Source organism: Anguilla rostrata, chromosome 12, assembly GCF_018555375.3.
Source record: "Anguilla rostrata isolate EN2019 chromosome 12, ASM1855537v3, whole genome shotgun sequence".
NCBI classification, from domain to species: Eukaryota; Metazoa; Chordata; class Actinopteri; order Anguilliformes; family Anguillidae; genus Anguilla; species Anguilla rostrata.
In genome coordinates this window covers 8,590,723-8,600,357 of record NC_057944.1, presented here as the reverse complement: position 1 = coordinate 8,600,357, position 9,635 = coordinate 8,590,723, and positions in this window count along the sequence as shown.

The following is a 9,635-nucleotide window of genomic DNA, read 5'->3' as shown; positions in this document are numbered from 1 at the left end:
AAAAAGGAAAGGTTACAAGACCGTGTACATAACAATTTTAGAGGATACACAAACTATCAAACCCAAAGAGCATTGCATTAAGAAAGCCAATCACAGAGCTCATATTTCTATCTGGTCCGCCATTTTGTTGAGGTAAAGTTAGTTAGACCACCAGACACGGAGGATGCTACCTAGTTTTCCTTGATTCCACGCGCTTTGGTCATAGGCTCTTGCCCACATTATCACCATAGTAACAGGCACTGAGGATTATGGGTACTGTAGTATTTGACGTACCGAACAAACAAAAACACGATTTCTCCTAAAGAAGTGGAAATATTCGTAGCTGAGAGCCACTTAACCTCCATCTATCGTAACATTTCGTAGTCCAGGTGACTCACTGGATTTTCTGTTGCTTAATATTGTGGTTATTGCATAGAATCTACAATCTGGAGAATCTGCATCAAAAAACTCTTCTGGATCCCTTAGACATGCCCACGTTGCCCACTACAGCGGTTTTAACCCTTTGAAGAATATGTGTTTTGGAATGTTATTTCAAAATTTTAAGCCATTCTTTTAGAACTCCATTGCTTTTGTTACATCGGTATTATAATGTTCAGTTGAGAACATTCAAATCCCATACTAGACCTTCCTAAATTCATGTCATTACAAACGACTCAAAACAGACATCATCACCAAAGGGGTACCATGCCAAAGTGATACAAAAATATACAAACAATTGATACCTTGTATCAATCCATCATATGACAGGACAGCCCTGCTCTGTATGGAAGATTATGTGTAATGTACGTTATATAATTAGGTCATTTAATGTTTAAATGCACTGTCAACCAGACCCTAGTGTAAAGATTTCTACTTACTTTTTGGATGGTAGTGATGGCAAAGCGATTCTTTCTGAAGCAATGAAGCTTTCTTCTGAATTGTATCGACAAAGGATTCATTTCTCAAAGCTTTGAAACACAGTGCACATTAGTGGCTTCTGGTGGTCAAACGAACAAAGTACAACTATTTAACTACTGTTTCTAAGTGCTGTTGTCAACAATGAGCATAACTAGTAATGCCAATAATGTTGTTCCGACGAATGTCTTCAAATAAAGAATGTCACCATCTTATGTGACTACATCTCATATTTGACAGTTAACCTGCTGACTGAAACTCACACGTGGTGGTTCATATTTAGCCGTGACATTTACCTATAATTTAATAGGCAAGGTTTATGTAGGCTTCATATTTGAATTTGGAAACAAGATACAAGTGCTTAGTGGTGGTTGTGGAGGTTGACATTGCTTCATGCATTGGGCAATGAAAGTGCTTGTGTTCGTGTGTGTGTGTGTGTGTGTGTTTGGGCAGCGTTAACTTTTAAAGGCAGCATTAAATGGGGAGAGGAGGTGCTTATATGCAACATTGAACAGGGTCATTGAAATCAAAGGGTTTTATTATATGTATTCATTGTGTGGCTTTTTTTTTTTTTTTAAAAAGCTGCACAAATGAAAAAAAAAATGACTATGGATGGATGGATTTCCAAGCTCTGGTTGGAGATCCATCCATCCATTCATCCATTATCTATACCTGCTTATCCTCAGCAGGGTCACAGGGCCTGGGAGTGCTGGAGCCCATCCCAGCATGCATTGGGCGAGAGGCAGGAATACACTCTGGACAGGCAGGGCACACACACACCATTCATTCACACACTCATACCTATGGGCAATTTAGGGTCTCCAATGGGCCTACCTGCATGTCTTTGGACTGTGGGAGGAAACCGGCGTACCCACGCGAACACGGGGAGAACATGCAAACTCCGCACAGAAAGGCCCCAAGCCGAGGTTCTGACCCACGACCTTCTTGCTGTGAGGCGACATTGCTACCCATTGCACCACCGCGCCGCCCTCTGGTTGGAAATAACTGATGAAAATTTTCCAAATGGCTTCATCAAAAAAAGAACAAAAAACTGTCCTGCAATGTTAACAGTGGTCATTAGGTGGCACTGCAGTCCAATTGAACAGACTGCAAGTGTGTCATCATTACAGGGGGTGGTTAGGGCCATGACTTTTACATGTGCAGTTTGTTTTGCTGCTTGCACTGTGTGATGCTACTGGTTTTGCTACTTAGCCCCTTGCGTTGTGCAGTGATACTGCAAACTTGCTGAGAGCTGGCCTGGCTATTGGTTTGGTTATTTCTTTGCTAATGGTTTTCACTTAGCTATTTGATTTTCTAATGGTTTTGTGAACATTAACTGTTGGTTCAGCTTTTGCCTTTGTGAATGGTTTGATGTTTTTTGTTGTTGTTGTTGTTGTTTTTATTCATTAATTTTTTTATCATTTGCCTAGGTGCTTTGCAATTTGGTAGCACAATACAATTCTAAATAAAGTTTGTGTAAAGACAGATTTTGCAATGGAAGATAATCTCCTCAGTTTATGAACTTGCCAATATTTTAAGCAATTCTTTTTCCCGTTTGCTTTCCTTTTCCTTTCTTTTTCATTCCTGCCTTTGTTGCAAATATACAGTACAGTGCAATATAGAATTAAAGTTGATTTTAAAATGTGCTTGTCTATATTAGCAGAATGGGGTATGTATTTATATTGTGCTATATAATGCATGATTTTGTGCCATGTATGAGGTGGTTTTATGCACATGTTGCTGTTTATACAGTCTTCTAAGCTATTAATATTATTAATATTATCAAATTAATGTTGGAATAAAAACCTACAGGCCGGTAGATCTCCAGGCTCAGGGTTGGGCAGCCCTGCTTTAAAGCATGGTTGGCAGACTGATATGGTTGTTTGGCCTTACAAAGACCAGAAAAGTGACATTTTCCCGTCGGCAACACTGAAAACAGCCCGTCTTCCGTTACATTACATTACATTACAGGCATTTAGCAGACGCTCTTATCCAGAGCGACGTACAACAAGTGCACCAGTTCATCAGTTCCACAGCAGGTTCATTGCAACGGCACTTTGACTTTTAATTTCACAGAATTGCTGCGTGTTCCGGTTATAGACGGAGAGATCGGTCTCTTGCGAGGCCGAGACTATTCCGAATGCGTATTCATATTGACGGCGCTCTCTAATTAGCATCCAGCCACACGAACACACTGCAGGCGCATTTGTGTCAAATATATATAAAGGCAGGTATGTGTGAAATACAGTGAGATCAGGGCCCAGTGCCAATTTTAGCTGCTGCTTTCGTTTCCTTAGAGAAGCAAGAAGAAAAAAAACCGAGCTAGGCAAGAACTAATCCAGAGTGATGCTCTGCAAAGAAGCAAAATGCTTCACATGATTCTCAGGGCGGGCCAGAGACAGGTTATCATAAATACCATGGGTCCTGTGTCATACAGATCTTCGCCAAACCGTATACATATGTGTTTATGTGCTTGTGTGTGTGTTTACAGCATGATGTATGTAAATGTGTGTGCATACGGTGTGCGTATCCGTGCTGTTTATGAAGCAGTTATGGAAAAAGTCACATAAATATTATAAATTATCCCATCTCCAATGTAGGCAACACCACTACAGGACTAGATAACTGCTGCATAGTGAAAAATGGCTAGTGCTGATTTGTGTGTGCGTGTGTGTTTATGTGTGTGTGTGTGTGTGTGTGTGTGTTGGTTGATTTATCTTTACGTGGTCAGTTTGCCGGAGCCAGGGACTCCTTGGTTTGGGTGTAATTGCTTACAGGGCAGAATCTCCTCGCTGTGTTAAAAAAAATGAGAAGCAAACATGAGGGGTAATTAATCATACCCAGAGTGCCCTGCAAACTGCCACAGTCTATTAAAAACTAGAGGGACAGAGAGAGAGAGGGGACTGTAGAGCCCAACCCAGGTGTGTGTACCCACTCAAAGAGTAGACCTAAACCCAGGTGTGTGTACCCACTCAAAGAGTAGAGCCAAACCCAGGTGTGTATACACACAATTAGCAGTCTTAGCCAATTAAACAGTTTCTTACGAGATGGAAAATCTTCTTGCTGATATCACTGTCAGGGGCTTCACCTCTCCCCACCCAGCTGTGGCTAATTTGCTAACACAGGCCATGTCTGAAACAGTCTCTTCACTACTGTTTTTTCAAAATATGTATAAAAAATATAATATATAATCCTGCCTCAGGATCAGGTTTTTCAAACCAACCAATCAACAGTCACAGCGAAATAAAAATTTTCAAAATAAATTTCAAGTAAAGCAGTGAAATTTTATTTTCAAGAAACCAACTAAGGCCTGGATGCTTTTTTTTCTAAATTTCAAGACTTTTCAAGGATTGTCAAGGAGATGTATAGCAAACCACTCCAGTCACACGGCAAGCTCTTGAACATGCTGCTGTGGTTAAAGGTTGAGTAATGGGGGGGGGTGGGGTGGGGGCAGTCAGAAGGCTGATATCAGACAGGGAGGGCAGGTACCTCTCGCTCTGCAGGACGCTGTCACTGCATGAAAAGGTGCGTTAACGGGGACACAAATCCGAAAACCGACACGTTTCCTGCCGTGTGCGGCGTGTGTCAGTGTCGGACCCCGCAGTCCTGTCTCAGACATAATTCCGTGCACGTCGTTCTTGTCCAGACACTTGGCATAAATGACCAGACATGGCCGTCCACGTCTCAGGACACGCCCTGAACTTTCAGTGTGGGCAGAGTCCGTGAATTCAGCGGAAATATCTGAGTCCAGAAAACCCCGATCAGAAATGTGACCCGGGAGTGTGCAGAAGTCTCTGGAAATACACATGTTGCGACGGGGAAACTACCGCTCACGAGCGACGCGCCCACTAGTTTCGCTGAAATTCAACAGGTCTGATATCCTGCAGAAACCCCTGCAGTGTGTGGGGCAGGGCTCAGGGCGTGGGGTTTGCCCACCCTGGAGTCCAGCAGGTCGAGGCTGAAGAAGAGGATGTCGAGGCTGAAGATGAAGATTAAAAGCTGCCATTTAGCACAGCGGTTCCCAAACCTTTCCGAGCTCGAGACCTTCCACATGAGCAAACACGATTTGTTTGTCCTACACCTCGCTAAATTGTATCCTAGTGTAATTTCAAATATGGTTATAAATGTTTTGCGGGGGGAAAAAAGCAATTATACTGTAACTCGTGCCGTGCTTGTGCTATAAGACATGCTGAGTTAATTTTGACTGGTGTGAATTTCAATGGGAAAGGCTTCGTACACATCTAGCACTTTTTTATGTATCGTTGCAAAACCCACCTCCACCCAAAACCTCCATTGGGGGGATCTCAAATTGTGCTCTGTTTATTACAGCAACTTGTGTTCCCTCACCGTATAAGCAACATGAAGAGCAAGCCACTTTTCCCCTCCTGTTAAATACTATGTATTCATTCCCTCAGAACGGCGTATTTGTTTGCATATTTATTTAAATGCGGACTACATGTTGGCTACAGCGTGGTTCCCCGGTTTCAGTTTAGATGTCGTTTTGACTCTTTATTGCTGCTCATGGACTATTTTGTCTTTATAATAACAGTGGACGCCACGCCATAATGTTCTCACGTCACAGTTGGAGCAGAGTTGGTACATCTACTGTCCTATAAATGTATTTTTTAAAAAATAAGAACAAAAAATAAAAGCTGTGGTCTGTGTGCATGTGCTCATATCAGCATACACTGAGCATCGTCATTATTAACCACAGTTCTAATGTATTCAGGCCCTGTTGAGCACGCCAGTCGAGCGAGGCGCTTTATCGCGCGTCGTTTTCTCTGAATGAGGTCGCGTGGCTGCTCTGCAGAGCGTCTCTGAAACCGCCTCTGGCCAATGAGACGAGCCGCACAGCGACGCCGAAGGCCACAAGGTCTGAAAATAAGCCTGAAAGAATGACTCGATCGGCCAGCTTCTTCGCTAAGATAACCTTTAGATTCCAGCCTTAACGAGCTGTGCGAAAACGAGAAGAAGCTTCCGGACATCCGGCGAGTTATTTTCCCTGAACCTAAATCAGCGTGGATCACCAGAACCGACCACATTCGCAAGAAATATCAGTTCCTGTGCGAAATAAGCCTGTTGTTTGCGGGGCAGATGGGAAAAGGATGTGTGTAGTGCGTGCAATTAAAAAAATAAAATAAAAAATAAAATAAAAATAAAGCAAGGAATTCGTCCATATGTAGGGTAGAGAGAGAGAGTGTGGTAGGCTGGGGTGTGCTGGGACAGAGGGGAGAGAGAGTGGGTGTGGTAGGCTGGACCGTGCTGGGACAGAGTGGAGAGAAAGAGGGTGTGGTAGGCTGGGCTGTGCTGGGACAGGGCGGAGAGAGAGAGGGTGTGGTAGGCTGGACTGTGCTGGGACAGAGCGGAGAGAGAGAGGGTGTGGTAGGCTGGGGTGTGCTGGGACAGAGCAGAGAGAGAGAGGGTGTGGTAGGCTGGGGTGTGCTGGGACAGAGCAGAGAGAGAGAGGGTGTGGTAGGCTGGGGTGTGCTGGGACAGAGCAGAGAGAGAGAGGGTGTGGTAGGCTGGGGTGTGCTGGGACAGAGGGGAGAGAGAGAGGGTGTGGTAGGCTGGGGTGTCCTGGGACAGAGCGGAGAGAGAGAGAGGGTGTGGTAGGCTGGGGTGTGCTGGGACAGGGCTGAGAGAGAGAAGGTATGGTTGGGTGGGGTACGATTGGATGTAATGGAGGAGAAGTGTGAAAGTTTCTCAATAAAAGAAATACATTCTAAATCAATTATGCATCACAGCATGTAAGTACCATCACTACAAAGCCTTCCAGGATGTGTAGACTCCTCCTGGCTCAGACAGGCGTTAGCTTTCTGTTGCTAACCATCACCATCCATATGATCTGGACAGATCAATGCCTGTGCTGATACTTCCTTCCTGTAAGTCCATAAAGATGCAGCACAGCTGGGAACCGCTGCACAGCGCAGTCAAGATCCAAAGTGAAATGGTGAGCTGCTCACCTCAGACTGGGGCCTGTGAGTATGTGTCCAGCGAAACGATCTCCATGACAACCGCGAAGAACAGAAGCATGCACCTGAACACAGCTCCACACATAAGAGTTACTAAAGCCAACCTCCTTCACCTGCCAGGTACACCATATTCAGCATTCACATCTCTCTCGGTCTCTCTGCGACTGCGGAGAGAAAGTTGTCCGCATAAAGAAAAAGAGAAGGGTTGAGATAGTGAGAAAGAAGACGAGGAGGGAGAGAAAGTGACAAAAATGAAGAAGGAAAGAAAGAGAAAGACAGAGAGGGGGCTATGTCGCAATCAAAGACCAGAGTGATCTGCTTACTCAGAAACAGGGAAGTGACCACAGTCAAGTCTGGACAATTACAGTTCAATTTGGCACTGCCATGCACGACAAGAAATCAATTCAGCTTATTGTCTTTGAAAAGACTTCAGCTATAAACAGGACTTGAGCATTTAAAGGCAGTAAGGGAAAGGCAAGCAGAACCAATGCCACCAGCGACCACAAAACTGGAACAGCAACACGTTGCCTTCAATCTAACAGTGACCTGTCTGTATGTGTGTGTGTGTAGGTGTGTGTGTGTGTGTGTGTGTGTATGCGTGTATGTATGTGTGTGTGTGTGTGCATGTGTGTGCACGCATGTGTGTGCGTGTGTATGTGTGTGTGTGTGTATGTGTGCATGTGTGTGCATGTGTGTGCGTGTGTGTGTATGTGTGTGTGCATGTATGCGTGTGTGTGTGTGCATGTGTGTGCACGCATGTGTGTGCGTGTGTATGTGTGTGTGTGTGTATGTGTGCATGTGTGCATGTGTGTGCGTGTGTGTGTATGTGTGTGTATGTGTGTGTGTGTGTATGCATGTGTGTATGTGTGTGTGTGCATGTGTGTGCACGCATGTGTGTGCGTGTGTATGTGTGTGTGTGTGCGTGTGTGCGTGTATGTGTGTGTGCGTGTGCATGTGTGTATGTGTGTGTGTGCATGTGTGTGCACGCATGTGTGTGCGTGTGTATGTGTGTGTGTGTGTGCGTGTGTGCGTGTGTGTGCGTGTATGTGTGCGTGTGTGTGTGTGTGTGTGCATGTGTGTGCACGCATGTGTGTGCGTGTGTATGTGTGTGAGTGTGAGTGTGTGTGTGTGTGTATGTAAGGGTTGGGAGACGGAGACCAAGCGCAACCGAACAGGGATCTTAATAAAGCGTCTCACTGACAACTGAGCACGCCACAAAATCTCTTCCAAGGTCGAGGAAGGGTAAAGAGAAATGAACAGAAACGACTACTACTCCACGGGAATACCCCAACTAAATAAGGGAACCTCAAAAGGAGGACTCCGAACCAAGGGGGAGGAGTAAATAGGTTCTCCAAAACTCAGAACGAAACTAAAATGAACCATAGCCCAACGGAGAGAGCTGATGCAGACCCAACCTCTGGGCACTACACTCAAAAACCTCCGTAGCTCAGAGAGAGAGAGGACTAACTGCACAACTCGCAGAACTGATCTCCTCCTAACTCTCTACCCCGTGACAATCCTGACTAAAGGAGTCACGGACGTGCTAAACCAGATACCTCGCTTATATAATTTTCACGCAAGAGATTATTAACGCCTATGGGCATAATTCTTGGACGTGAACTTTATTTAAGGTACAAAGCGCTGAAAAGCACTGTTGGGTTACCAGTACCGGCTCTTGTGTGTAGATGACACTAAAGCAATATCTTTCTGTGAACCCACACCTTAAGTAACATTAGACAGGTGCCACAGCTAACGCAATCAACACGCCTGCTGAGCTCTGAACCAATCAGCGTGGAACAGGTCTGTAGGCAGAGTGAATTCTGCATGCCTACAAGCCATTAACCCAAACGAGGTGACAAACTCTAATTAGAGAAGCAGGGGTGGAAAGGAATAGAGCAGAATGCTCAAGCCACCCAAAACCATGACAGTGCTTGCGTGCATGCATGTGTGCGTGTGTGTGTGTGTGTGTGTGTGTGGGTGTGTGTGTGTGAGCGTGTGTGTGTGTGTGCGCGTGTGTGTGCGTGTGTGTGTGCGCGTGTGTGCGTGTGCGTGTGTGTGCGTGTGCGTGCGGGTGTGTGTGCGTGTGCACGTGTGTGTGTGTGTGTGTGTGTGTGTGTTAAGCTGAGGCGAGGAAGTGATCCATCCGCTCACAGTGGGACATCAATGGCTGCTGGATTCCCAGGATCACGTGCTCAGGCCTCTGTTTTTGCCACACGGAGGGAGGGCAGCAGAGAACAGCAGAAGAGCAGAGGGGAGGGGAGGGGGGGTCGGGGGAGGGGGTCAGGAGATCAGATCAAAGATCAGCAAAGACAGAAAACTTTACGCCTTCTATAAACAATGAGACCTATGGAGAGCTGGCATATCGGGCAAAAAAATGGTACATCCCCTTATTGCATGCACAGATAAGCACAGCGAAGGACTCCCCCAATTTCATAACACCAGGGTGCCCAAAGTAACCACCCCAAACAGAATGAGGTTGAGGCCCCCCCCCCCCCTTCCCCACCCAAATAGAATGGTTTACCGCTTAAAGAGAAGCTTCTTAAAGGGACTTTTTTTGGAAAAACGATTTGGTGACACCGCCCACCGTCGAGGTTGTCCCCAGGTCAGGAGCTCCTACGCCGGGCCGCAGGTCGGGCGCTCAGTCGGGTGTTAATGCAGAGTCATTTGCCAGTCAAATTTACGGACCGCGTTTTCCTTTTCGATACTTTCTCAGCAGATTCACTCTCACTTCCCATCAGGGACAGATGCAGCGAGAGACACTGAGAGAAA